The sequence below is a fragment of the Phaseolus vulgaris genome, chromosome 9, assembly GCF_051622355.1.
Source record: "Phaseolus vulgaris cultivar YP4 chromosome 9, ASM5162235v1, whole genome shotgun sequence".
NCBI lineage: Eukaryota > Viridiplantae > Streptophyta > Magnoliopsida > Fabales > Fabaceae > Phaseolus > Phaseolus vulgaris.
Window position 1 is genome coordinate 308,990 of NC_143506.1, and position 6,098 is coordinate 315,087.

General features: G+C 44.2%; 1 pseudogene; it reads right to left on the reverse strand.

Annotated features, from left to right (window-relative positions):
- Positions 1–381: 381 nt before the first annotated feature.
- Positions 382–2,626, reverse strand: LOC150024855 (zinc finger BED domain-containing protein RICESLEEPER 2-like; annotated as a pseudogene).
- Between the last annotated feature and the right edge of the window lie 3,472 nt (positions 2,627–6,098).

Sequence of the window (6,098 nt, forward strand, 5' to 3'; positions counted from 1 at the left end):
CGCCCCGCTTTGGCCCGCCCCGCATAGGCCCGCAAAATGCGGGCCGGGTTGGCCCGCCCCGCAAAAATAATGCGGGCCAGTTTTCGTGACCCGCCCCGCATGCGGGCTGGCCCGCGGGCTTGCGGGCTGGCCCGCATAACTTTTATAAATAAAATATTATATATAGATGTAATATGAAATTATGAATTAATCCAACATGCGGTGTACTAGAAAGTATGACAAACAAATACACCTCACAAATTCTGAAATTGATTGTATAAGGTGGCCAAAAAACAAATACACATCATCAATAGTTTACAAGAGATTTGATGAACTCAAAAACAACACTGAATAAATAAGCAACAATTAACAATCAAGAGCAGTTATCACATCAAACACTTGTTATGCAGTTGCTATTATGTCATCTTCTTCCACTTCAAGAACATTAGATGCAACCTTAGAAGAGCTTTCATCTTCTACTTTTTGATAATTATAATCTTTTCCATCATCTGCATACATTTGAACAATGACAATGAAAGAATGAATTTACCCTCAAAAAATCCATGCTTCCAAAAATAATACAATAACAATAGAATTGGTTAAAATAAATAAATTACCTTCAGAAAATCCATGCTTCCAACTAGAAGTACAAATAATTGCTTCCACATTTTCAGGCAAAAGAGAATTCCTATACTTGTTAAGAATTCGAGAACCAATGCTAAATGCAGATTCTGATGCAATTGTGGTTATAGGAATACTCAACAAATCTCTAGCCATTAAAGCAAGATCCGAAAAACGTTGACTATTATTTTTCCACCACTCTAACATATCCATATGCTCCAAAAAATCAAAATCCAAAGTTGGCTCATTCAAATAAGTGTCAAGTTGTGTTTTTCCACTTTGATTAGCTACTTGAAGCTTGCGCATTTTTAATTCCTATTATAGATGTAATAAGTTAGTAACATGGGGCAAGTACAACAAAAACTAAAAAATGAACTGAAGTACATTCAAGTAAGCAACTTACATAAAAAAGACTTGGTTTAGAAGTAGATGGGGATGAAGATTGTCCTTGCTTACACTTTAGAGTATTTGATGTTGTTGCTCTCAAACCTTTGCTAGAATATTCGGCAAAAAGTTTGTATAATTTTTGCTTGATGTTTTCCAATTTCAACTCCCAAGTCAATGAATCAATTTTTTCAAAGCAAAAACTCAATGTTTCTAACTTCATCCTTGGGTCTAAAATTGCACCAAATGCAAGTACAACACTATATTCATCCCAATATTTTTAAAATTTGACTATCATCAATTCAGCCATATTCTTAATTAGTGCATCTTCATCTTTCACATTTTCTATCAACAAGCTTTGAATTTTCCAAACTTGTAAAAAATACAAGTTGGAAGTTGGCTAACTTGTAGCAGAAATCAAGGTAGTGATATCATAAAAGGGTAACAAGAACTTACAAATTTTTTCTGCTCTCTGCCAATCTTCCTCTGAAGGGCAATATTTATAAGATTCATCAACCAAGTGCAAACTTCCAAAAACACGTTGATATTTAAGAGCACTTTGAAGCATCAAGTAAGTTGAGTTCCACCTTGTAGGGACATCAAGACACAAACCACATGATGCATCAATATCACTAAACTTTTCCAGACATTGTTTGAATTTCACCATTCTACTCTCTGAACCCCTCACATATTTGATGCTATTTCTAATTTGGTTCAAAGCCTCACCAAGCACCTTTAGTCCTTCTTGAAAAATTAAATTTAATATATGTGCACAACAACGAACATGAAAGAATTCACCACCACATATCAAACCGTTTTGTAAAAGAAGTTGGCTTCTTAGAGTATTTTGGAGAACATCATTAGTAGAAACATTATCCAAAGTGATAGAAAATATTTTTTTCTCTAATCCCCAATCTTGTAAAAAATCATAAATTTTCTTAGACAACTCAAAACCTGTATGGGGGGGCGGCATATGACAAAAGTTGAGTAGCTTGCTATTTAACTTCCAATTTAGGTCAACAAAATGAGCAGTCAATGATATGAAACCTTCAGTATTAATAGATGTCCATAAATCAGAAGTTAAGCATATCCTACTAGGAATAGAAACAAGCAATTCCTTAAGCACTGTCTTTTCTTTTATATACATTCTCCCAATATCAGCCTTAACAGTGTTCCTAGAAATCATAATTGCATCAGGACACAAGTAGCTTATCCAAGTCCTAAGTTCGGGATACTCAACAAATTTATAAGGCAAATTATGTCTAATAACTAGATTAGACAACAATTCACGATGAACAACTTGATCTATCTTTTTTCCTTTCAACTTTCCCTGCATATCTAAAATCATTTGACCCACATCTTCAGTTTTTCTTTTATCACATTTCATAATATGACGATTTAAATGAGAAGTGCCATATTTTCTTCCACCAGTTAGATATATTCTATTGCAACTATTGCACATTGCCCTTTCTTTTCCATCTTTATCCACCCCAATCTTAGTAAAGTACTTCCAACAATCAGAGGTGGTAGTCTTATCCCTTTTCTTTTTGTCACCTTCAACAGTTTCAGATTGATTTTCAAAATCATCTTTCTCAATTTCATTTTCACATTCGGGAATATTAATATCCTCTTCTTCAGCCATTCCAATTTCAAAATTAAGATCCTGATTAATTAATAGCATAAACATAAGAACCTATCTAAATATAACCATAGATACAAAGAGATAAATGCAACATAACCAACATGATGTAGAATTTAAAAATTACCCCAAAGCAGAAAGTTGTCACCTACAAAGCCAATACGATAACAAATACTGTTCCGTCCGGTTGACCGGGACGTCTTCGTGCATGGCCTCAATCGTCAGCTAAGGACTCCTTCCCACTGAATGCCTGCAAATTTCCTGCAAAAAGAGGGCAGAGTGGCGCCCTAGCGGCCGTTTGCACTCCGACGCTCAAGTCAGCCAGCAAGAAACACCAAAAACTGTCCACCCACGTATCTGAGCACCGCGTGTGGCACTCTGAAGGGTGGTAAAAGAACTGTGTATATGTGTGTGTGTTGTCCCCTTCAGGCAAAAATATTCTCCAGTCACTTGTACGTAATCCTCAAGCACGGGCAAGCAACCAGAGAGTTTCTCGTAAATTTGCCAAAGGTTCCAACCCTCTTTCCGACATTCTCTCCGCTATTTAAACTGCCCCCCAGCATTTAAAGCACCTTAAAGCGCTTTTAAACTCAAACGTAACGCGCTCATTAAAGCGCTTAATTATGAAACGTAGCGCATTTAAGACGTTGAAACGCTTGGGAGCCATAATAGTACCTGAATGCCAAAAAGGGAAACTGTGTTGAATATCTTTAATTACCTGGCACCTGACTAGAGGGTGTTTCCATTCCGGCATTGCTGTCATACACGTGGAGGGCCTCACGACGCCTTGACCCCATCTGGGGGTGTTTCTGCCCATCTGGGGACGTTTCTACGTGTGGGTCCTCCTGCTTGGGAGTGCTACTGCGCTAGGGGTGGCTTTTTGGGTGCCAACTCATGCCCCCCAAGTATCTAGCCACTTACTCTGAGAGCGTATCTGCCTTCCTCTCACACCCTGCACCCGGTTATCCTGGGCGTGACCTTCCTCTTGGGTCGTATCTATCCCGAAGGCGTCTCTGGGGCAGCAGGGGTACTTCGCGAGTCAGGCTGCCCTTCATTGGTACTATCACTATGGCCTTGAAGCCACCTTTTCCTTCTCTTTATCACTTTCCCGAGATATCGGGACCTGAGGCTTTCACACGGCGTCGCTCCCTCCATGGTTTTTCCTACCCATGGGTATCGGGGAACCATACCGTGATTGCCTCGCTTTTACACTGTTCGATCTGGCGACGCCCTCACCTGGGCGACGCCTTCACCTAGGCGACGCCTTCACCTGGACGACGCCTTCACCGAGGCGACGCCTTCACCTAGGCGACGCCTCCACCTAGGAGACGCCGTGCTTTAGCGACACCTTGTCCTGCCTTGGCGACGCTTCCTCTTGGCGTCCCTACACCTGGGCGACACCTTGAGCTGACTTTGACCTTCCAGTCGTTGACTTTGACCTTGACTTAGTCAACGCCCTGATACGGGACGGTACAAATACAAACAAGTTGTTGCTCCACAAATCTTGAATGACTAAAATCCTAAAACTGCAGAAAAAAAGTAATGGAAAAAAAAAATTCTCATGAGTAAAAATGGCAGTTGCAGATGGTGGAAGGTTAAGGAGGAAGAGATAGAACCTGGAGGAAGACGGTGGTGGAGGGCGATAGTCGCAGATTGGTGTTGGCGATGGAGGACGACGAAAATTGACAGTGGTGGAGGGCGACGGTCGCAGATTGGTGTTGCCGGTGGAGGACGACGAAAACTAACGGTGGTGTTCGTGGAGGAAGAATGGCAGCGACTGGCGGTGGAGGACGGCGAAAGCAGTGGTGTTCGTGGAGGAAGAATGGCAGCGACTGGCGGTAGAGGACGGCGGAAACAGTGGTGTTCGTGGAGGAAGAATGGCAGCGACTGGCGGGGCGGTGGAGGACGGCGAAAACAAACAGTGGTGTTCGTGGAGGAAGAGAGGCACGACGGCAGCTTTGCGGTTGCAGATGCTTGTTGATTGTATTTTTTAGGGTTTAAAATTGAATGTGTGTGAATGAATTTGGGGGAAAAAAAAAGGGCACCAGCAGAGCAGCACATGCACAACACAAATCAGTTTTCACATAAGCGGGTTGGCGGGTCAGCCCGCCCCGCCCCGTCGTAAGCCCGCACGGGCCACGGGTTATGCGGGGCGGGCTTAAGTGGGTTGGCGGGTCAGAAAAGGGAACCCGCCCCGCGTTTTTTGGTGCGGGCTGCGGACCGGCCCGCGCGGCCCGCCCCGTTTTGCCACCCCTAGGGACCACGATTCACATGGGCCCCACGGTGGGCACCAAATGATCCTGTCGCCAACTCCAACGTGGAGGAATCGCTTTGTCGCTTCCTTACCCCGCCTATGCAACTGTGCTATCCGCAAGAGTGCTCGTAGAACCTTCTCCAGGAACTTCAAACGCAACCTGCAAAACACACAGACAGCGCCTCTGGCGGCCGTTTGAACTCCGACGCTCAAGTTAGGTCACATAATCACCAAAAAAAATAATGTGTGTCTATCTCTCTCTGATTCTCTCTTTTTATTCTCTCTCTGTGTCTGTGCCTAACAGAATTCTGCTACGCTATTCTCTGCGTGTGTCAGAATTCTGTTATGCTTTTGTGCGAAAACGTACCACAATCAGTGAAGACGTGGGTGTCTGCGTTTTCTGTGTGTACCTTTCACGACACAGAGTGCACCTTTATCTTGGCCGCGCCCCTTTCAGATGCTGCCACGTGGAGGCATGCAACTCACATCTAACCGTACACGTGCCACTACCTGAAGGGCTCTTAGCGCATCTCTTAGCGCGCTTCTTCCATCTGGGTAAATCGCACACTCCCAGGAGAACGCCAGGTGTGGCTGGACTAGGCACACTCACCAAGCATTGCTCTCTGCATACACGATTTCCCCTTCACGATGTCAGGCACGTAATGGGTTAAGAGAGTCACCAATCACTGACTGGTTTACTAACTCCCTCAGGCCACTCTCGTGCACGATTCTACCGGCGAGGAGCTCCTCTTTCTCTGAGGTATGATCATGTGAGGTCCATGCGTAACGCTCTCGCTGGGAATATCAGTCCCAGTTTAACTGCGTGTAACATGAAACCCCGATGACCATGCACCCGATGACTGATCGGTGCTCTATTGCTTCTCGCGTTCTCCCCCGGGTGTTTATCTTGGAACTGATCTGTCAGTGGCCACTCGGTTACTGACCACCGATCACCATACCGGGTGATCTCCTCCCTGATTTCTCCGCCACCTGATCCACGTGTCACCCTGCGGGTGGTCCACGTGGTTATCTGCTGCTGACGTCATCGACTACCGATGACCCGGATCATAACACTACTGTTTCATCCATTCTCTCTGCCTGTCTGCACTGTTCATCGTCTTCGAGCCCTTCCTCTGCAATCACTGCTCCCTCCTTCGCACTTCCCTTCCCTCCACACCTCGACACCAAAAGTATGATTTTTCCATCCCCATTACTCTTTGT